This window comes from Tachypleus tridentatus, chromosome 9 (genome assembly GCF_004210375.1).
Source record: "Tachypleus tridentatus isolate NWPU-2018 chromosome 9, ASM421037v1, whole genome shotgun sequence".
Taxonomy (NCBI): Eukaryota; Metazoa; Arthropoda; class Merostomata; order Xiphosura; family Limulidae; genus Tachypleus; species Tachypleus tridentatus.
The window spans coordinates 92,583,910-92,609,379 of NC_134833.1; the positions used below are offsets into that span (position 1 = coordinate 92,583,910).

The following is a 25,470-nucleotide window of genomic DNA, read 5'->3' on the forward strand; positions in this document are numbered from 1 at the left end:
CGTAATTTTTCGTAATCAGTAACGATGCCCTATTATTGAAACCACCGGTGAAGATGGGTGTTCTCGACAGCAAAGCAGAATAGATTTAATTACGATAAAACCACCAAACGATTTATCAGTCACTGTTCTTTTGTATTCTTCAATCTAATTAAACTTACTGCTTGGCCATTGTCGTGTATAGTTTCATCCGCAATGTCCTTCCACCATATTTAACCGTTCCAATATTTGAACGATAATATTAGCGAGCATTTCTGTCATAGTGTATGCAGAAGATACGTTTTTTATCATATTGTGTTTTTTACAAACTAGACCACACCAGTTCAACCTGCTCTGGCCAAGAGTTTCAAACTAGTAGGCAAGTAGTAGTTTAATGTAAAAATAATAGAAATTCCCAGGAAGTAGTCTCGTCTTCTATGCCCCGGAGCGCCATCTTCAGGGCAGAGTCAATGTAAGGGAAGAAGCAAGTTCATAACATCATCAGTTCAAATGATGATGCTGCTGTCAGTGCAGATTTATTTACACCACCAGATGTAAGTTATAATCATCTTGTAAATGACACGGTCAGGGATGATGTATGTGCACCAAACGTTGCGCCCTCTGTTATTAAAGATCCATTTTAGTGGACAAAACGGTTAATCGAAATAGCCACTAATTCGTGCCTTCTTCGTCCCCTCCCCCATTTCTTAGACCTGAATACAATGGCTCCTCCTCCTTCTCCATCACTCCACCCATTCCCTGCGAAGAAAACACAAAATAAGGGTGTTGTGTGATGTGCATTTTGGAACTTAAGTACGTGATGGGAAGTATCTATATACTGTGTATACAGAAGAAAAGTGTTCGGAGTTACTTTACATATACAAAACGATGGCAGTTCAAAGGTGCCCTAATGGACAAAGCGTTTCCTAAACGGACGTAGTGAAAGTGAAGAGAACAAACACGAATTATGCATACACGTAACATATGCAAAAGTGTCTTTAAGTTTATTAATATTTATAGTCACAAGCAACGACAAGAAAAAACGGCTGACACCTTAATTTTAAATATCCCGCGATCGAAAACGGTTTTTTTCTCGTATCTTGAAGAATAACTGTTTAAATAGCACTTTCAGGTCTAAATAGATGATAAAACAGGAGTGATCTCAGTCAGGCTGTTCAGAAACCTAACCTAATGGTCAGTTAAACGCTATTTCATGTGTGGTAGATTTGTTTGTTTGTTTGTTTGAATTTCGCGCAAAGCTACTCGAGGGCTATCTGCGATAGCCGTTCCTAATTTTGCAGTCTAAGACTAGAGGAAACTCTTGGATTGACGGTCACATTATAACGACACCAGGCTGAAAGAGCGAACATGTTTGGTGCGACCGGGATTCGAACCCGCGACCCTCAGATTACGAGTCGAATGCCTTAACCCACCTGGCCATGCCGGGCCCGTGTGGTAGATGTCTGATGGTAAGATTTATTAACGAGAGCGTCGTATTTTAAATACAAAAGATACCTTCGTGATACCTTTACTAGATGTATATTATACTGAAAATTTACAAGTTTTTAATGTTAGTAAAATGTAACAATTCCTACTCATGTCTCTCAGCATGTTAATATTATAAACTAAATTTTTCAATGTTTAGAATGCTACAAACACAATTTATTTACGTTACAAGGAGAAACACGAACTGTTAATTGCCATCTGTTGAGACATTACATTCAATAAGACCTTTACTGGTTTTATAAGTGTTTTCCTGTATAACTGCACTTGAACAGGACACTACGTTTGTGCATACACCGTCGCGGACGTTAACTTTCGCTCAATCCCAACATACTTGACAACCTCGTTTGTAGCGGCTTATAGTCAAACGTGAAGAATATGTCCTTTAAATACTATTATATACTCCTGTCGGAAACCTGTATAGGGCCGATAAAAAACGTTATGGTTAATTATTAATTAGTGCTATTGTGATGTAACATATCACCAATTATGTAACACTTATATGAATGACGATAACTAATGCCTTATACAACATATTAATCACTTTGTAGTTTCTCGAGCCTTATATTCGAAAGAAGTAGAACAAATACAAGTAGTTCACGTCAAGCGAAGAGTTTGTTTGTTAATTATTTTTTTATGCAAATCTAATTGAAGACCACCTGTGTTAGCCTTCCTTAATGTTAATACGATAAACTATAGGGAATAGTGGTCTTATTACTCATCGCTAATTCTTGGGCTACTCTTATGAGACTGAATAGCGAGATTTGATCATCACACACCCCAACCTCAACGTACGAAGCGCGATTTTCTATAATTTTAGGCGGTAACGGGGCGCGAACCACGGTACATTTACTTCATAGTCCAGTGCGCTAACCATTGGGTTGCGTTCGATTCAACTTAGTGAAAGGAATGTGATCAGTATGGTTGAACGCCACCTGCCTCCCAATGGCTTTAATTAGAATGTTGTTTTTTTTACCCTCACCGACAAGATGTTTGACTTAAAGTAACCTAAAGGTGCGGTTAGATCACATGGTTTTTAAAAATTCCGCGTAAAGACTTCTTACGAGAAGGTGCAGGAAAACAAAGAACAAAAAATTCAAAACTAACGGACTTGTTTGTTTATTGGTGAGCATAAAACTAAACGAAGGGGCTATCTGCTGTTCCTAATACGTGGATTTTAGTATTATAAGCTAGCCCCCTGGTGGCACAGTGGTATGTCTTCGGACTCACACCGCTAGAAACCAGGTTTCGACACCCACAGATATCCCACTCTGTAGCATTGTGCTTAATTCTGAACAAACACTTATAAACCTACTGATTTAACGACGTGGGCAGGAACTTCAGAATCATTTCAAGTTTTACTTGTTTGTTTGTTTTTTTTAATTTCGCGCAAAGCTACTCAAGGGGTATCTGCGCTAGCCTTCCCTAATTTAGCAGTGTAAGACTAGAGGGAATGCAACTAGTCATCACCACCAACTATTGAGCTACTCTTTTACCAACGAATAGTGAGATTTACCGTTACATTATAACGCACCCACAGCTGAAAGGGCGAGCATGTTTGGTGTGACGGGGATTCGAACCCGCGACAATCAGATTACGAGTCAAACGCCTTAACCCACTTTGTCTGTCAATATAAAAAGTGTTTTTTTATAAAATATAATGACACTTTTTCCTTATATTCTACTATTTTTGGTGATGTACAAAGTATTTTTAATACTGTGATTTACACTGTAAAGGATTTACTAATCCATATTTATTTTAATACTGATGTTTGTTTTAGTTAAATATATATCTACAAATGTGACTAACTTATACTATTAATTATGTATTGCGAAATTCTCGTCCATTCATTAAATTTGTAGAATTCTCGAGTGTAAGAATCAACAATGATAATGTGTTGTAAAATAATACTAGTGACTGCCAACTAACGTTCAAGCACCTCGCTTATATATCAGGAAACTACAGATTTCGAACATTGTAAGCTGTTTAATTTTAGCGAATTTAACTTCAGACTACAAAAGATATTTTCATCAGTGAAAACCTTTTATGTGCTCAGTGAAGCAGCTAGCTAGATACCCGTTAAACGAACATCGTCAACAATTGATAAAATATTCTGTTCTCTACCAGGTAGAAGACTCAATATTATTTGTAAATTTGTAAAACTTTTGCATATAAATCACTATTTGTAATAACCGTTATTATAAATTGTGTTGTTATTTGTCTATAAAAATATATTTGTGTTAAAAATGAAAACTGTGTGTATCAATCTTGTTGACAAACATCATAAATTTAATACGTATCGATGTTTAACTAACTTCCAAATCCAAGTTACATTTTAACTCAGTTTCATTGTAGTCCGTAACATAATACATTGGAAACGCAGCCAGAATAAATTATAAGAAGTAACAAAATCTACAATGGAGAAGATAAAACAACTGATGATACTTGGAACTCAGTGCAACCAATTCTTTGCACACGTTATTTTATATTTGACCTTATAAAGAAAAGGAAAAAGAAAACAGTGCGTTTGTCTAGAGAACCATACGTTTGTCTCATGCGCGAAAACATTGTTGAGAATCGGAGCTGATGAATGTTTTACATTTTACAGAAATGTTAATAGACAAGTATGCTAAACACAGAATGTGTTAATAAATCTATAGTGGCATTTTAATCGGTTGATCAAAATATTACTGTCTGCACATGCTTGTTAAAGTTCGTTCTGGAATATTCTTCAATAAATCTTTATTGAATATCCTGAATAACTGACTTATAAATCGCTCTACCAATAACACCTATCTCAAAAACAATATATTTGAGGATTTTTTCAGCTTAATTAACATACAAATTAGCAGTCACTGAAAATGAATTCTGCTAAGAAAAGACAAAAACTTAACACGTCACTACTGTTCCCGTCTTGATAAACGTAAATATCTGTTGTTGTTTCAAGTCGTATCAATGAACACAAACTGTGATCGAAGTAACAAAATCCAGTAACGAGAGTTTAAATAACATGAACTTTTCGTCTTCAATTATTTATTTAACCTCGACCCTAATACTCTTACATCAAGACGTATTATCTTTGTTAATCACGTATGTGACCTTACCCCTTCAGCATTGGTTTCACTGTGTATTATATTTACTTTGCAAATTCTATTTATTATTTCCGTTATGTTTTTATTATAAATATCGTTTTACACTGTTAAGCTGAATCACCTAAGCCGGCCGAACCTCGAAACGTATTGTTAACGACGAGAGTTCTCTTATGTTCTCTTATCGTATAATGTAAATAGAAACGTAATAAAAATATATAATTATTTAGATAATTTCCAGGCCGTTCTTTTTATTTTTTCTCTAAATAAATAGCTTCCTCTGATAGTGAGTAATAAGTATTACTAATATCTAATTATACGTGTGAACTTGTCCTTGAAAAACGTCAGTCAACGCGGACCACTCTTCTCTACTTATTTATGTGGCCCTAATAAATTTATATTCAAACATATTACTGTTGTCTAGTTGTGTGTGATATTGATCGTGATAAATTTTCATCTACGTACATTACTCATCTCCAGCTATATGTGACGTTGTCACTGAAAAACGTACGTCAACAAGGATTAGTCTTCTCTGCTTATTTGTGTAGCCTCGACCATAATAATTTAAATCAGCATATACTACTATTTTTCTCTGGTTTATTCTACGACTTTGATCCTCAAATATTCTATACCCGCGCATACTTAGGACAGAAACTTAGAACCACTAACGACAAGTAACCCGTACATTTCTATACGGTTTGTAAATCAGTTGATACGCCAAGTGGATAAGAAAGTAGTTTGTTTACACGGGTAAAAAAGAAATAGTACACAAGGCAGGGTTAGAGAAAACTACAGCCCACTTCTTTCCCAACTTCCGATCAGAACAATCTACGTACTGTATCGTATTTGCTTACTCATAAAAAATGCAGAACTACAATAAACAGGCCAGTTTCTCTTGATGACAAGAAACCCACTTGAAATAAAAATGCATCTCAGAACGCCTGGAATGGGTATCAACACTTGTTGAGGTTAACCTGATGATGACCTAGGAAGGTCGAAACGTTGTTCTCTGCTTATCAATAAAAGTGTTAATACCCACACCAGCTGTTCTGAGATACAAACATGCCAGTTTGCTCATTATATAATGTAGCTGAAATAGTAATTCTTCTGTCTAGTAAAATCTGATAATACAGTAAGGAAAGAAAAAAACGTTGAATATTGAAACTTAAAAGATGTATTTTTATTTTACTCTGAATAGGCTGGTAAATAACATTAGTAATGTATTTGTAAAGAGCGCATAACGTTAGTAGTGTATCGGAGAAGTATGCATAATGTTAACATTGTGTTTGTAAAGTGTGCATAATATTAGTAATGCATTTATAAAATGTGCATAATGTTAATAATATATTTATAAAGTTTGCATAATGTGAGTAATGCATTTATAAAGTGTACATAATGTTAGTAATGTATTTGTAAAGTTTGCAAAACGTGAGTAATATACTTAGAAAATAAAATAGATAAGTTTAAATATTCAAAGGTACTGCTAATATTCAATAGTGAAGCTACTGCCTTTAGATCGGTCACTAGCCTATTTAGAACACATCTGAACTGTAAAACGATGTTTAGAAAAGCTTCAACTGTCTTAATCACAAATCAACTAATAGCCGGATGAAAGTTACCTAAACACATAGATCGAACTTTTCAAACCATCAGTTATACAGGTAAAGTTGCTTCCTAACAATATGTTATTTTCTGTGAAGAAACATGTAAGCTCAGGTACTTCCAAGCACCTAACCACTTCTTAAACGGCTTATAAATGGATTTTTTTTCTTTTTTAGAAAAGTAATCTTTAGGATCTCACATAACATGATTTCTTTTTCTTCTCTTCTTTTTCAAAATGTAACCTAAAGGCCGCAAAGCAGTGACAAAAAAAACAAACTTTGATATCTTTCTGCATTTACGCTCGATACGGAAGTTAATTAATGACGTAACAAATCATGTGCTCTGATGACATATATGGTGTTCTACTTAAAGAGCTTACGATGACATTCTGCTTCGAATCAAGCTCGTTTTTAGAGTTATAGCGAAAATGTAGTTCGAGGATGTAAATAACGAGAACTTTGACATTTAACCTTATCAAGATTCACAAAGTGAGAGGAACGAATATTCTTCAGCCAGAGGAAGAAATAAACAGCGACCGACTTGGTATCACTGATTGGTTAATACATTACTGGTCTTATCATAATTGCGTTATAAGTCTATTTATTCACTGTACTTCACTCAGAATCTGCTGTATTTGCTTATTACGTTTAATTGAAGTGAATTAATTCCGTTTAACTTTTGGGTTTTCTTAAAGGATCCGCCGGAAAATGAAAGTAATACCTAAACCATTTTTGTTTCTGTCAGCGCGCACACGAGCCACACAGTATAAGATATTGCCACTGCATTTACCAAAATTATTACAGTATGTTCTTAAACTAAAGTCAGTGGCTGTTGTGACAGCTGCCTTACGTTTGACACTCGTGACGTCATCCGCAGACGTCAGCAAGTGTTTTTTGGAAAGCATAAACATTTGAAACGTAGCGAAATATCGAGAAGCTTTCATTATTTTCTAGCTTTTAAGTTACATTTCAAAAATTGTGACACGCAAAAGACCCCCAAACCTTACATAACTGCTGTAAAACAGATTCACACACAAATTATTTAAGATTGAACATACGTATTAAGTTAATGTCACAAATTAAAATATAGATAAAGCCGCTTAAGAACAGATGTAAAGATCACACTGCTCTTAAAATGCGAAGTCAACGATGTGAGTGCTTCTTAACAGTAAACATATACATGAAGATGCATGTATCTCGGTTATGCCGGTGTAGACCAAACTACTTATTACAATGAACACAAAAAATGAGACTTTCTCGTAGCAACGAACCAATACATAGAACTGCTTCTTATCAATGAGCAATAATAATTCTACAGACATGAAACTGCTTCTTAATAATGAACACTTATATCAAGCTGATTCTTGGGAACGAAGAAACAATTAAACTTTCCTTAAATATCAACATACAAACAAAGGTGTGTCTTAACACTAACAGAGACATCAAGCTATTCTTTTTACTGAGTGTGCGAACAGATCAAGTTCATTTTAGGTGAACATATAAATCACACTGTTTCTTAACAAGGAATATATTAATTAATCTGTTTCTTGATGAATATTTAAATCGTGATGTTCTCTCACAACAAACACAAGTTGACACAACAATGAATTTAAAGATCTAACTACTGATACAAAATTGTCACATAAGTCAAATATTTCTAAACAATAAACGAGTAGATCCAGTTATTTCCCAAAAATTAATAAAAAACTACATATTAACAGTCACATTTTGATCAAGCTGACCCTTAACTGAAAATATCACGAACATGCAGAAAGAACAGAACTACTACTCAATAATATCTTTCAAATAAAGCTACTTCCCTTACCGAACAATTGCATACTGATTAAGCAGCTTCTGTACTGAACAACTGTTTACAACTCAAGCATCTTCTGTACTGAACAACTGTTTACAACTCAAACACCTTCTCTTAATGAACAGTAGTTTACAACTCAAGCACCTTCTTTTGCTGAACAATAAATAATTAACAACTCAAGCACCTTCTACTGAACAGTAGTTTACGTCTCAAGCACCTTCTGTTACTGAACAATAGTTTACAACTCAAACACCTTCTCTTTTTGAACAACAGTTCACAACTCAAGCAGCTTCTGCTACTAACCAATTACTTACAAATCAAGATACTTCTTATACTGGTCAATGAGTTGCAAATTCATTTCTTGACACTGAATGTAAAGAGCTCTGACGAAGCTAAGAACTCATAATTATATACATTATTCGCTAGCATATGCAGTATTGTTATGTCATTACACTGTTATGGCCATTTCACTTTTATTGACCGATTCAAATATCTTTCCTGGAAATTGTTACACATTAAAAGATATAGTACTGAAACTTTGTTCTTGAAACTTATCGAGAACATCGATGTCATCAAGGGTACCGAGCTGATTAATCACTGCTTCTTCTAATCATTGTAAGTTCTTGCTTCGTGATAATGCATACATCTTATTCGATCGGTGTATTAACATAGCTAATCAAGTTAATTGTTTGTTTTAATCTGTGTGAGTATTTAACTTTGATCGAAAGTTACTGATAGTCAAAACTTTTTAATGAGTTAAACCCAACTTGGTCGTTGACGCTTCAAAGATCAACAGCAGGTAGAAATCTCTTTTAAACAAGTTTGCTAGTTGCTCACTAGTTCTATAGATATATATTTTTGCCGTAGAAACATCTGAAAATGTTAACGTGCCAATACATGTCCTATCCATACCACATATAAGTTTCAAGGTCAGTTACGTTGTTAATGCGCATGTCAGTAAGCAGATGAGACTACGTAACACTAAAAGTGGTTATTATGAATTTTAAACACTTTTATAAATATTCCACCTTTAAATTACGTGCACAATTTCATTTCACTACTACAGATAAATATTCTCTGGAAATGAAATATAAACTGTATATGTTACGGCACACATCCACATAATAGGTGATTTTAGCGTTGTAAATCCGTACACTTACCGCAGTACCAGCGGGGAACACATACAATATAAACCGTACTCTTTTTCTTTTTAATATATGGTATTTACTACATGTTCTGTTTCGTTTTAGTATTTTACTTAAATTTCAAACGGTCTTTGTCAAATAAGAAAGCACCTAACGAACCTGGAAACTTACTACTACTGTAGGATGTGGGTATATCGATGTTGATCATTTTCTAAGATGTAACTTGGTTATAATGTTGCACATACAAATACCTGAAAATTACAAAATGTCCGAATGTTATGCGTCGCTACACATTTAATGATTAATCAGATTAGTAAAGCTACTTCGCAATCTACGGAACCTAGGATACTCGAGTATCAATAAAACAAACGCAGGATTTGCTGACGTCAAACGGTATCCCTGTGCGACCCAATATCAGTCTGGTCGGCACGCACGTTACCCAGGCTTGCGTTCCCACCCACACACACGCATACACATGCGACAGACTCTGTTCAAAAACTGTAGCAGTAGCCAACGATACAAGGTTAAACGGATCGAAAGTTTAGCGTCCAGGGCCGTACCCGCCTTTCACTCTTTAGTATCTCTGAAAAAAGATTTTTTCTGTGTACGAAACGATGAAAAGAGCGAACCATATTCTAACAATGTATATTGTACGTATTGCAAAATTAAACACATAATACTTTGTTTATTTGAGCAACTAAATTCTATTTATACACAACAAATTAACCGAAATACTGTTTCCAAGGCTCGAATTATCAAACATATTATAACAAAATACCAAATAACCTACACAGAGAAGAGGATCCCCAGTCCAGTGTTACCGGTACGAGATATAACATTATTGGAGTTACATACTAGGTCTTCGCTTCTGTTTAGTGTGTAGTCTCATGTTTACATTTTTTGTATGAAATGCAATGCAGTTTTTTTAAAGCTCATATTATAAAACTGTTAACGATATAAATCAAATTAATAAATTGTGATTTTTACATGTTGTACACAAACTTTATTACTCATCACTTAAGCCTTTGAGTCTCTGACCCGATTAAACAACGTGCCTCAACTCGTGACATACAGACCTAGATCCATCTTAAGCAAGCTGCTACTTACCTTAATCAGTAGCATTCCGCTGATGGTATCATTAATTTAGTTGTTTAACTTTATCACAGAGCACGAGGTCTTTTAAATTTAGCAACCCACCTACGTAGACGTCGCCATCTTAGACACTGCCAATGCTGTTACTTCAAATTCTGCACTCTCGTTGCGCCACCCCTCGCTTGATTATTAAAACTACATGGGAAGCGCGTGTCTTCAAAACCACGTGAGCTTGCATTACGTTTAGATATATCGACTTTTACAAGTAGCGAGTACATTGGCAGTGGAAGAAATAAGCATGTCCTGGCTAAATGTTTATTTGCATTCACAAAAAAACTTTGACAAGTTTGAAGTCTTATTATATTCTAACTGTAAAGGTGTTTTTTGTTTTGTTCTAACTGTTGAGTAGAATAAATTTTTTAAAGAAATAATACATTAATATCTTACAGACTAACTTCCAATGGATCTATTGTTTTGCAAAATAATTCAATGTTGTTTTTTTCTTATCAGGTTATTTTGGATTGTAGAGCAAAAAGGAGAATAGAAAATGCAAAGTCTAGTCTGCTAAATAATAACAAAAGCGTTTTATTTCTTCAACTATATTGTCTACAAATTGGCTCAAGTAACTAATACGCATTGAGAGGTTACCTTCACAGATGCTAAATTACAACAAACTAATTTACTTAACTTCTGTCGCACGTGCGACCTTTATCACTTCTTTTTTACTTCATCACAAGAAGCCCAGATAGCCCTCGAGCAACTTTGCGCGAAATTCGAAACAAACCAAACCAAATCGTTTGAAGAACAAACTGGAAATTAACAGAAACCGATTGATAAATGTGGCAACTCAGTAATCGTCCATCAAGCGAATGAAACGCAAAATAAAAAAAACGTATTTATTATATCTACTTATTGTATTTTATGACAATTCACGTTTTATTCCCTTCAAGTTGTTTCTTAAACTTTAATAAAAATGCCAGACAGAAACCCACGTGCACATCACGTGATATGAATATTCCCTCTAGACAATCAATAACATAAACGTATAATTAAAAAGAGCAATACTTTCTCCTCTCTAGTTTGTGATGGTCCTTGAACAATAATATCACACACAAAAACAAAACTGAAGTCAAACTTCTTTGGTTAACAATAAAGTAGCTCTTGACAACTAATAAAATTAATACTCATAAATATATTACCATTATTAACTCATTAAATAAATGTGAAACAAAATATTTCAATTAAAAAAAACAACTGATTAAGCAATATCTTAATTTTTTCACATTTACTATTCCTAAATTGTCCACACGAAATCTGTTTTGTGGTTTTCTTTTTTTGGTTCATGTAACGAAGATGAAACGACCCCTTGTCCTTTATTGTCATTTGGAATTCTTATTGATTAAATGGTTGAAGAAGCCAATTGGTGTCTCCATCCTTGATGATATTCTAAATTTAAAAGTGATGCCTTTAGCGGGTTGACTTTCTTCTTCTCTGAAGCTAACCAGATGGTCATTCTTTTGTCCAAAGATCATCCATTATGATGGATCTTTGGTATAGACTACTTGTTTTTCTGGATTCTAGTCTCTTGCACTTTAGTTAGAGATTTTCATTATCTTATGGTTCCAACCTTGTTGCCACTGTCCTCTAATAAACAAGAATTTTCTGGTCCTAGATTGTGAAATCGTCTAATGCCATATCTTTTTTTTTCGTTAGAATTCTATTCTCAGTATGTACTCTTCTTTTGTGTAATTACCCACAGTTATGTTGAGTAGAGAAGCTTTCCACAATCAAGATGATCTCCATTTTCCCTTTTGGTTGAGCATCGTCACCACTTGCTATTTACATCAACCTATCCTCTAACTTTATTTCTTGGGGCAGCTTCTCAGCTTTCTTCTTCAGGTCCGTCAATGGTAGCTGTAGAGTCAACCTGTTGCAAATCTTCTCATCGGTAAATTTATTGCCTAATGAAATGGTTTTTTTCAGTAACACAATCCTTATTTTAACTGGGGCAGATGGGAAATTCTCAACTTCAGAATTTCATCTCCTGGTTCAACTTTAAATTCTACAGGTTTTCTTGATTAGTCCTCACTGATATGCCTAAATTAATAATAGACGTTAAATTACAACAATCTCACTTACTTGCTAATCTCTCACATAAACATGGAACACCTCTCTATTATTTCATTACAAACACAAGTTTAGAATTTCCAAAACTGAAGTAACACATAAGTTGGACAAAAGTCCTGTTGACGTCGCTTGTGCGACATAAAGTGTTAAAAGAGGTAACCTCAGAAAAAAAAAAAAAATTACCTATTTGAAAATGTCAGGCTGAAATATAATCGTATAATAGATTTTAAAGTTATACATAAACTGGCTAACAAACTTGTTAACTCAATAATCACTAACCATTCTGGGTAACACACTAACAAAAAATTAATCTACCTTGTTCACGTCTTATAACACTCACTTCTTTTACCAAACCTCGAGAAAATTCTAGATCTTAAGTCACGTGCACATAATGTAAACACGAAAACGACCCTCTAGAAAACCAGTAAGACAAATATTTATACTACAATAATATGACTTTTTCTCGTAAAATGTTTTAACGAACTGTGTTTTCGAGTTACCTAACCCTATCTAAGATCATTTATTGTTCACTGAATTAAAATTAGTTATCATTATTTTCGGTACGTCGAGAATAGATTAATTATTGTTGTTGTTGATGATGTTTTAAGAAAATGGGTTAATTTTTATTTCTGATCATCTCAGTAATGCTAAAAGCCAAAAACCTGTGATAAACCAATGAAATTTTAGGCTTGCATAAAACACTAGTCAAATCAACACCTCAAGTAATAAAGCATTTGTATAGAAGCAAGTTGATTGCATTGTTCTCTTTCACAGAACTTTTAATTTTTAAGTATAACAAGAAAGTTCTGTCGACATTATATGACTGAATTTTTAGGAATGTGTACTGAAAAATCCTAAAATTAACACAAAACTAAAAAATAACGCTTCGTCTTTAGAATATATTTTTGTTTTGTTTTCTTGTTAAACACAAAGCCACGACACAACGGGCTATCTGTGATGTGTCCATCACGGGTATCAAAACCCGTTTTTAACGTCATAAATTTTCAGACCTGGGGGCCTTCAGAAACTAATTAAATAATTCAATCGTATTAGTCATATCACCTAACAATGTCGTATTTGTTAGCAAGTTACAAGCAGCTAAATAAACATTGCGTAGCGCTGTAGAAGTGTAGCATTTAGTGGCGTATTTTCCGGTCAGACACCTGCCTTACTATTACACCCACAAGTACGTTTATGATTTACCCCTGATGAAACATACAACTCCTCTACAAAAGGATCGTTTCCTTCCCAGAAGTTGCGTGCAAGCTACCTCGCTCGTAGCGTGCGCGGGCAGCACGTCTATTGAACACTTCATATAGCACGTAACTCGCTATAAAACGAGCGGGGGATATAATAATGACTTTAAGTCGCAGGCTTTCCAAACAAACTAACAACTTTAATATAAATAAATATCCTAATCTACTTTATAGTGCTGCAAACTTTCCCAAGTGTTGAAATCCTTTCGTATATGTATATATTATTTCATTCTATTATAGAATTATTTTACATGACACATCATAAAAAGTATGATTCATGCAACACTTTAAAGAAAAAGTGACACTTCCGGCAGTGATAGTGATGGGCTTGTTTCCCTTCACAAAGAAGAAATAACACCCAATAAAATGGACACTTTTCATTTTAATGGGAATCGAAACAATAACTGAAATGTCTTAGTAATATTGAGCAATCCTATAATAAACCGTCCATCTGATTTGGTTCGGTGGAACCCTTGCAAACCCATAACGAACCCATGAGATTCTACGGAACACAGTCTGAAAACCATTGTTCTAGCGTATAGAATTTTTTGCCCTATAATAACCGATATTCTTATTATGTTGTATACTCGACAAATTACTACTTGTAAACAGAATAAACAGCTTGTCTTATTATGTTATATACTTCATAAACTGCTAATCTTATTCCATTGCACACTCTATAAACTGTTAGTGTTAATCTGTTTTAACTAGATAAAGTGTTAATCTTACGTTAATTTAAACTAGACCAGCATCTTACTTTCTTTTCAACTAGAAAAACGAAACTTCTTACATTGCAGTAAACACGAAAAACTGCTAGTGTTATGTTTCTGTGAATTAGTTTATTAAACTAACTTACTCGTGTGCTAGACACAGACAAGCTGTTTTTTCTAATTTTGATCTTCTGTTGTTGTGAATCCCACGTGCTGTTTGCCATATTTTATTTTGTCAACGCAAGAAACAAGATGCTTTCTTTTGTTGTTGTTGTTCTAAATTTTAAAAAAATGCTAACCTCGTTTCGTTGAAAAACTGTACAAGTTACAACACTTGATTAAATTGTGGTTACTAACTAGTTTTGTGTTTCTGTGAACGACACAGGCTACTAATTTTATGTTGCGATGAACAACATAAGTTGACATCCTTGTTTTTTGTGAAGAACAAGTGTTATTTTTTCTAGGATTCCTGAGTTATTTTATTCTTTTTTGTTTGCAGACCGCCTGAATTTTTATTATTATTGTTTCGGCGGATCACAATGAGATCTATACAATATATTTCCGATACCTTTCCGTAAGTATGCAACCTTTCCATGAACTATTTGAAAGAAAAACTACAAATCACAGATTGAGGACTTCTGTTTAGACCACTTTTAAACGTATTGTGTTATTCCTTTCCTTAGGTTCGGAATCAATACCTACCAGCTTATTATCAGTTCTCTTAAAGTAACTGTGTAAAGCTGGACTCATTTGTGTGACACTGAACTTTACCTAAGAAAAAAACGTATACAAAGAGAGATTTGTTTCACAGTTGACGGAGTGTTTTAAAATTTACATTATAAGTGATGTTTTAGCATACCAGTTGAAATATCAGATAGTAATAATGGAAAGCACAATTGTTGTTAAAATGCTCATTATTAATATATCAATCTTATGTTGATCCCCAAATTATAATACGTCACTAGTATCCTAATAACAATAATTATAGTTAATAAATTATCATAAACCTTAAATATTTATCAGAAAGGAAAAATGGGGTTTGAAATATTTCATCTTAAATTTTGTTTGATTGTTTTTGAATTTCGCACAAAGCTACTCGAGGGCTATCTGTGCTAGCCGTCCCTAATTTAGCAGTGTAAGACTAGAGAGAAGGCAGCTAGTCATCACGACCCACCGCCAACTCTTGAACTACTCTTTTACCAACGAATAATGGGATTGACCGTCACATTATACGCCCCCACGGCTGGGAGGGCGAGCATGTTTAGCGCGACGCGGGCGCGAACCCACGACCCTCAGATTACGAGTTGCACTCCTTACGCGCTTGGCCATGCCAGGCCGCAAATTTTGTTTGAAAAAGAAAAGTTGAATTAATAACTCATGCACGTGGAAACCATGGATTTAAGCCTGTTAAGTTAAGTCAGTTTTGGAGATAATCATTGGTGATTTGCCTTATTTGAAGACTAGAGTGTAAGTTGAAGTTACGTAAGTCTGAAGATATTCTTCACTATTATGATACTGACTCTTTGTGTTTTTTTATTTATTCATTAAATCATCATGAATATCACAGAGGCATCTTTAATGTGTCTAAAAGCAAGCCAATAAAAACGTTCTACAGGTTCTTCCATTTTATTTTTCTTTAACCACAGAGGCTAGGGCATGGCCAGGTAGTTAAGGCATTCGACTCGTAATTCAAGGGTCGCGGGTTAGAATCCCCGTCATATTAAACATACTCGCCCTATCAGCCTTGCGGGAGATATAACGTTACGGTCAATCCCATTATTCGTTGGTGAAAGAGTAGCCCAAAAGTTGACGGTGGGGAGTGATGACTAGCTGCCTTCCCTCTAGTCTTACACTGCTAAATTAGGGACAGTTAGCGCAGATAGCCCTCGTGTAGCATTGCGTGAAATTCAAAACAAACCAAACCAAGTTTTAACCATAGAAATGCCTTTTTGTTACATATCAATACGAGGCACAGCTTCTTAACAGTAGACACTAACCACGTGAAAACGCTGTAACATTGACAGAAATTTGTGGCGCCTTAAACATAATACGTCCAGTCCAGTATTTTGTTTTCAGTTATGTAATCAAAACTATGAAACTTGGTTGGTTTGGTTATAGATAAGCACAAAGCGACTCAATGAGCTATCTATGCTTTGTCCTCCACAGGTATGGAAACCCAATTTGTAGCATGTAAGCCTGCCTACCTCCTGGCATGGCCTGGTTGTGACGGATTTCGGATCGCAATCGACAGGTCTCTAGTTCGAGTCCCTGTCGCCGAATATACTTGTTCTTTCAGCCGTCGAGAGGGGGTTATAATATTACATTCAATCCCACTATTCATTGCTAAAAGAGTACTCCAAGTGTAGTCATTATGGATGACTATCTGGAGAATATATGGGCGCTACCAATTCCTATCTGCTCGAGAATCACCGATGAAGCATCAGCTTATAAAGTGCTCCTAGGGTTGTAAGGGGCCTCGGTAGTTAGACAAAGAATAATAAAGGAAGCTTGTTGACTTGCCGCTGGGTCACTGAGGGTGTTTAGGTGGGGGGACATATAGTTTTCCATTATAACCCTAACGTTTAGTAAGAGACGAGAAATAATTTAGCAGAAATTGTGTTACTCATTCGAACTACAATGGACGGAAGTGATATGTTTGATCCCAGAATATTTTTCCTTAATGCTGTTTAAAAATGTTAAATTTGAAACTTAAAAGATGCCCACTTTACTTCTCGGTAAAATAAAACATGTTAGTGAAAATAGTATCAGTGTTAGAAGTGTTCTATACGCTTAGGAACATTTGTCTTCCACACCACCAGTACCGTTAACCTTAATTAGTATATCAAGAGATGTTGAAAGTGAAATTAAAAATGGCAAAAACGCTTTTATCTTCCAAAAAGTTAAAGAAAAATGTTTTCTCTTTCTCCACAACAAGGGCCGTGTTTCATATAAAAACGTAAACTATAAAACATTAATAATATTTTGTTTTTAACATCTGAGTTATCCCAGTGTATATTTTAAAACAGTGGCATGCAACTGTATTGTGCATTTTTAACACTTTAATAAAAATATTATTAGAATGTGTATGTTAGCGGTTGATTTCCAAACCTCTAATAATTTCTAGATAAGTTTCGTAAATGCAACGGATATATTATTCTGAAAATGAAACTGTTACGACACCTGTAAAGCACATGGACGTATTTGTAGAAGAATATTTCTTCTCTGTTCTTTTGTACTGCAATTAATTGTGTGAGAAATATGTAACATCTGTAAACAGAAAACCTTACTAGAAAAATATCTTAAAGTGTAATTCTCCATCGTGTCTGTAATGATTTATGATTTCAGTTGAATGACTTCTTCTTTCTTTCGGTGAAACTTATGATCAGCTTCAACGTTTTCTCTTATCTCACTTATCTGTAGTTTTAGTTGAACATTCTCTGAAAATGAGGTTCAGTTGTTTTTTTTATAAAATCTATCGTAATAAAATATTCTGTTTATATCATTGGAAGCTCCGTCTTCTCCTTCAACATCCACATCAAATTCTTATTATTTAGGACGTTCAAGTGAGGTTAGCAGAAAACTATCGAACCTCGCCCTACCGGAAGTTTTCCAGGGACTCGCCAGATGGCACGTGAAAGAGCGTGTTACTCAGCTTTTGTCCACAATTCTATATGTTGTATGAGACGCACTATAAGAGTCAAGAAGATTCCCACACCCCTCGATTTGTCGATACTCTACCGGAAGGACTAGGAAAGACGTGCAAACGGGTTAGGCTTGGGAACGTGGGATCTGTGGGAGAGAACTACACCGTACGTCACACCTGATGTAAACGTTATACAAGGAAGTTTTGTTCCAGAAATCCACACATTTCCGTTTCGTATCTGAATTACTGCAGGTTCAATCGACGGCTTTTCAGGAGTTTAAAACGTCAAATCACAGACATGCGATGATAGTAATATTTTTTTTGAGACAAAGAGAAGAAGGAATAGGCAGAGTCGTGAGCCCGCCTCAAAAGCGGAGTTCTCACGGCACCCGACTCAGGAAGACAGGTACGCTAAGCTCGGTCGTGGTACAATTAATCATTAACTGACATGATCGTCTGTTATAGCTCGTCGCTGGACAGTCCTGGAGCCCCCACCCACTCGGGTGCTAGCTTTCTATTCTTCTCCTCACTATATATACCACAATTCTTTCAAAACAACGCTAACCGAAGTAAGTGACGTCTCGTGTATGAATTTTCCATTCACGAGATGGCACGAGATTGGTGGCTTCGTTTTGTTGTTGTTTTTAAATACTGAAACTCCAATGTGACTAGTTTTTAGCTACATCTCTTCTAACTTTTAAAGTTATATACGTATATACAGTACTAAATGTAATTCTTTCATATACATATCACTTAAAAGCCACAAAGCACTTGAAAACAGCAAATTTTGTATTCGTAAATATCTGAAATATAATACAAAAGATGAAAATGTCTTATATGCATCAAGTTACCGTATATGAGAAAGTTTATTGTTTATTATCACCTAGAAGCTTTTTGCTTCGAAATTACTAATTTAAATACGTAATACGTTAAATACAATACGCTATAGGTTGGATCTATTTAGGAAAATTATACTTACAAATAAACATGGAACAAACCGTAATACAAGTCGCACTTTCTTGGCAAAATTGTAAATAGACAGAAAACAAAACGTAATAATACAAGCTTTGTCTCTATAAGAAAATTATACTCACAAATAAATATAAAACAAAACGTAATACATCTATGATCTCCCTGGGGAAATTATAAATAGATAAAGAAAAATACGTTAGTCCTTCGACCACGTATATCATCCGGAAATGATTTGTTTGGCAAACACTCAAAGCCATATAAATATTCCTTAAAATCTATGGCAGTTGCTACATTTATCTGTTATCAACATAGCATCCGTAATTAATTGGTTTTATCCCCCCCTCTCAGTAGCACAAGAGTATGTCTGCGGATTACAACTCTATGATCTGGGTTTCGATACCTCTGGTGGGCAGAGCACAGATAGCCCATTCTGTAGACTTGTAATTAATTATAAACAACAACAAAAATCAATTGGTTAACTCATCTGTAAAAAGTATTTCCTGAAGCCTGTGACCAATCACTTCTTTCATCTTTTATCAATATTTCTTGAACTTCGCGTTACTCATCTAGTGGCCCGGCATGGCCAGACGGTTAGGGCGCTTGACTCGTAATCTCAATGTTGCGGATTCGAAGCCCCGTCGCATCAAACATGCTCGCCCTTTCAGCCGTGGGGTTGTTATAATGTGTGGGTCAATCCCATTATTCGTTGGTAAAAGAGTAGCCCAAGAATTGGCGGTGAGTGGTGATGACTAGCTGCCTTCTCTATAGTCTTACGCTGCTAAATTAGGAATGGCTAGCTCAAATAGCCCTCCTCTAATAGCTTTTGCAAAATTCAACAAACAAACAAGCTAGGAAAATAGTAGGAAGCGGCCCAGTAGCTAACAAATCGGACAGGAAATCCGAGGACTGAAAAATTGAGATATGATACTGCCAAATACGTTTTGCTGTTTCAGCTGTGGGCGCGTAATAAGAGTCACAACCAATCTCACTATTTGGCCAAGAGCAGCATATAAAACAAAGGTTGTTGCTGAGTAGTTGTTTTCTCTTTGGTTCGCAGCACAAAATGAGGGACGACAAATCTTGAAACACAGGGTCTCCATTTGTTTTGTTTGTTCGTTCTTTGTTAAGTGTAAAGCTACATAATGGGTTATATGTTCAGTGGCCACCACTGGTATCAAAACTCGGTTTTCAGCGTTTTAAACCTAGAGGTTTACCGTTGAGCCACTTGGGAGCAGGGTCTCCGCTCTGACCGTTTAGCCAAGTGTTTGCTTAAGTCATTCGTGTAAATACCTAAGCATAGCAAGAACATTTACTTAGTATAACACCGTTTTGGTGTACTAGTGTGTAGTGAGACCAGAGTGTTAATTTTGTGGTTCATGGTTCGCAACCTGTTGCCGCAAAATCGCTCTTCTCATTTTAGGGTCGTGAGTGCAGTATAACAATGGCAATCAAATCCAGTTATTGATCAGACAAAACTATTTGAAGCGTTGACTGTGGGTGTTATTGACTAGCTGCCTTTTTTCTTGTCTATAAGTTCAAAGTTAGAAAGGGCAAGGAGCAAATAGCCCTTGCATAACTTTACGCAAGAATTCTAAACAAATACACGATATAAATTGCTTTTGTTAAACATTTCGCAGAAAATAAGTATCTCAAGTCACCATTATTTTCTGAAGATATACTCAGATATTTTAGAAACTAAATTTACCATGGACCACTTTTATTATACACAAGTATCTTAAAAAATATATAGTTCCCATCTGGGACAGCAGTAAGTCTTCGGATTTACAACTCTAAAATCAGATATTCAATTCCCATCGGTGCACACAGCAGATAGCCCGATGTGGCTTTGCTATAAGAAACACACACACACACACTCAAAATTAATAAATATAAAGAACAATCAGCTGCTTTGACACATACTAAAAATATTATTTGCTAAATTCCACAAAATACTCTTATTTTCTGAAAATGCATTGAATTTTGTTTTACATTTTAAATACCCTGAGTCACTGGTGTTGTGCGAACATTTATTCTATTATATTTCATACTGAACTGCACGAATCATTTTTGTTTTCTAATAACATATCCGCATATTCTAAATAGATTGTCTCAGATCTGAAGATGTATTCATGATCAATACTACAAATCATCGTAATTTTCTAAGCACATTCCCAAAAATTTCACCTTCCAAACACCCTAAGTCACTGTAATTTGAATATTTCTCGAATATTTCAAGCGTCTGAGTTCTTGTTAATTTTCAAAAATTTTTTCATCGTCTTACATTAAACACAAAGTTAAACAATGTATTATATATGTTCTGTCTACTAGGGGTATTGAAACCTGGTTTCTAGGGTTGTACGTCTGCAGACATACCGCTGTGCTACTGGGAGGGGGGCTACGTGCAAATTGAAAATGCATTTAAATGTTTCATATGACATATGCCAAAAGTCACTGGTTTATTTGAAGATACATATATTCAGTTAGTTCTGACACTGTGGTATTCCGACAAACAGTTTTATAACAAATTAGTTCACGAAGTGTCAAGCAGAGATTAAATATATCGAACTTGAACAGCAGAGCAAGAAACCGATCCCAACCTGATTTAACAAGTGGTCTTCAGTGGCTTGTAATTGGTCCTCTCAATATTCTTGTCATCTCTTCTGATTCATAGCTGTTTGGTGAACGATGACGTGAAAAACCTTCTCTGGTGGAACAATTGTGGGAAGTTTATTAGAAAGCCCCCACTTGTTTTAATTGAAATTGACACCTTCAACCTTGATGGGTAGTCTCAGTACTAACGTCCTTCTGTCCCTCTGGATTACTAATTATGATAAAGGTACTATACAATAAAGACTACCAGGACTGTTCTTATCAATTTATAAATTGAATCGAGATAATATGTAATAGCGATGTTACCATTAGCATCAGTCAGATAACTAGTCCTCTCACTATTGATTTCTGGATTAGTCAGTTCTCGAGGCTTCAATGATGATATAGATTATAGAATATATCATGTGTCTGACACACTTATGTTTTTCGTGTGACTGCTATAACTTAGTTCTTCTGAATTGTCAAATACAAGGTAAATCAATAAAATGAGAAAAAAATTACACATTGCAGTGGAATTTATCGTGAAAATAAACTTCTCAAATGAAACAAAAGTGAGGTAATTTTGTTTTGTTTTAAACCTATGCTTAAATGTGAATTTTATCTAAAGATACAAAAACGGACAGCTTTAATCCTTTTCCAAAACTTACGGATTTAATTGGAATTGAAAGGTCGTCTCATGTACTTTTTAGTGCATGTGTTACGCAGATGTCTTATTTTATTATTATCGGTAAATATTCTGTGGATTTTCTAATGCTTATTTTGTATTGTTTAGAAGTGTAAAATATACCACTGTGGTAGAATACTTTCCTGCAGGTCAAATATCTGACCCTAATCAGTTCCAAATATTTACATCTTTTACTGCTGCATACACTTGAATAGTACAACGTACATATGGATTACAGCAGAAAAAATACTAGAGCAAAATTGGGAATTAGTTGTCCAATGGACGGTTGATTACATTGTGATTGTTAAGTTATACTTAACACACAAGACCAAAAACAAATTCATCAACAACAATCAGTTGTTGTATATCAAACACTCAACCATTATATTGGTCTACATATGATAATAGCAGATAAGATATATTAAATTTTCAGCAAATCAAACCCAAACCAGACTCAATGATAACAAATTTATTATAAGTATCATACATCAAAATATCACACATGTTCATTATTTTGTAAAAAAGTTGTACGATGTCGACTATCTGACCCAATCCAGAATGTATATAGTCCAAAAATGATAATTAGCAATATTCATACAAGCAAAACGTGTCATGCTGCACATCACAAAATTATTCTTATGCAAAGATGTACCAAACGTTCAGCACCCCACAATCATCACAAATTCTAATAACCAAAACATCAAAGTTGAATTTAATCACCACAGTCAAACTTTTAACCCCTTGCATGGCTGCTCTACTCTTGTGCTGTCGACCACTACAGCTTACAAGTTCTCCATATATCACTATAAGTCTACTACTTAACCAAACACCAGCTGACATGATGAATACTCGATTAAATTTTGCTTAGTCATGCAGTATGTCATCATAACATAACATCAATCGGTTCTGCCAGTGTTGACAAAAGTAGCAAAAACGAACTAATCTACACCAATATTCCCTAGTCTACAGGGAGATTTTGCTGGTCCAGAAGATTATTGAAAAAAAAAGTTTTACAATACATCTAATGAAATATATTGTTTTATTGTAAACGTAAAGCCATGCAAAATTTATTATTGTACAAAGTGGTCCGCGAAATTTAAGAATCTCGGTTGCAAAAAAGTTGGGAGACTCGTCTACAGCATTTATTCAGCTAAACTATGACACTGAAGTTAATATGGTGAAATACACGTGTCCACCGAACTCAACAATTAGCATAACTTTAAAGACAACAACCTATTGAAACTGAATCTCTCAAGATCGTGTTATCATTGTTTCAGATAGAAGGCCATCATCTGTAAAGTAATTATTTATCTTGGGAAGAACCTACAACACTGTGCACATGATGTGGTCAGTTTTGCTTTGGGAATAACACATTGTACTATGTCAACATTATTGTTCATCGTATTGAAACAAATGAGGACAAGAAAATCATTTCTACATTCCGCTATAGTGTGCAACACTCTCTGTTTCTTTTCAGTTCATTCATTATGTAAAATCCAAAGTATCGAACGCCTTGAAGTTAGACTATTAGCTGCATGACAGATTTTTTTTACCGTCTCATCATATTATAATGATGACAGTATATATCATCCTGCTCTCAAACCGACTATACGAATGCCAGGTGCTACGTGTTCAGGCAAAAGATTTTTGCTGCTACTACACGACGCCTACAATATGGACATGTAAAAAACAAATACGCTTTTATCGCTGACACGGTAATCCATCTGAATTTCCTTCTTTTGACCCTAATGGTAATTTTCAACAAAGCTGTGCTCTCTACTCTTACCATCTGATTGTCCAATGTTGAATCACATCTTGAATTTTGAAGTTGATTGATAATTTTAGTGATACATGTTGATTTAGAATAGGAAACTCCCTCCATACAGATTGTGATGGTATTGTTTGGCAAGTATTAAAACTTCAGAAAATTTCCTTTTTTGCAATACTTTTGAAAGCTGTTAAATTTTGGTTCTCATACACAGTTACATGGTCCATATCATTCCGTGCCTGTGGCAAAGTTGATCCAATTCTTCTTTAACCAAAATACACTTCAAGGATTAAGATGTTTTCCTCACATTCCTGTATCCACAAAGTCGCTGCAAATAGTAATATAACTGCCTTGAAAAAGTTGGGCACAAACTATGCAGATGGTCTATCGCATAACTTGGAGCTAATAACCCACCAACAGCACAAATCATTAATAAAAAGGTAAAAATCCAGAAAGCTCCAGACCTTTCATTTCATTTGAAACTGGGTTAAGTCCATGACCACTGTGATTTTCTCAGAATCATAAGATGTTTCACTCTTGTCATCTATGTAACCAAAATCTTCACTTATGTGCACATGAATGCACAATGCTCTAGTCACTTGTATCTCTGGGACATTGTGTGATTTTATCTGACTTCATTTGCCAATGTTTTAAGCAGTTAATTTAGTTAATATAATAGTGTTGAGTTAAGACTGTTATCATAATCTTTAACTAAAGACTTATGATTTTTGGGAAACTACACAGTTATTTCAGATGTGGTACACCGTCTGCATTGTTGAATACATTACTCCTCTGTGCCACATATACTTTCATTTCCATTCTAATGCTCATTTCAGATGTAAGCTGTATAGCCATATGTACACATAAAGTCTAGCACTTAGACAGAGAGGTTATAGCCTATCTTCTAGGATAAAAACAATGTGTTTTGTGTACCAGTTCGATCATCACAACACGTTATGACAATTCACTAACCTGTATCTAACATACAATAAAATACAATTAACACATTCAGTGGCGTCAGGATATCCTCCTAAGTATTCAAATTCACTGTTCTTGGACCCACTTTCATCAGCACTAGATGTTGTTGTTTTTTTCACAGAACTTAATCAGCAAAACTGGTTAGCAATCTCTGTGGGAGGTCATCTCTAAGATGTCAGTATCTATTACAGGATCACTGGCAACTAGTTTCTTTCAAAAAGCAAAATACCAAAGTAAAGTTGAATATTTGTCTTCCATTCACGTGTAACTTGTTTCCATTAGATTAGCAAGCAGCATGGCTTCACTTAGAGTGCTTGACAAAATTGTCAAAACTGAACAAAATCTTGGCTGTTTCAATATCGACAAGAAATGTAAATTTTTTTCAACTTATCATTACATACACATTCCAAGTCCGTGGTTTACAGATTCATCCACCACAGCATTCTGCATGCAGGCTGTTCCAACCACTCCACTTGTTTAAGCCAAGAAGAAAGGCTTTCCTCACAACTTTTCATCCGCCGTC

General features: G+C 35.0%; 1 protein-coding gene across 1 annotated transcript in view; it reads right to left on the minus strand.

Annotated features, from left to right (window-relative positions):
• The window catches only part of LOC143225758 (uncharacterized), a 71,645-nt gene extending 61,260 nt beyond the window's left edge, over positions 1-10,385 (minus strand). Inside the window, exon 1 of the mRNA XM_076455711.1 lies at positions 10,235-10,385. The gene's annotated coding sequence lies outside the window, so the exon portion shown is untranslated. The remainder of the gene's footprint in view (positions 1-10,234) is intronic.
• Between the last annotated feature and the right edge of the window lie 15,085 nt (positions 10,386-25,470).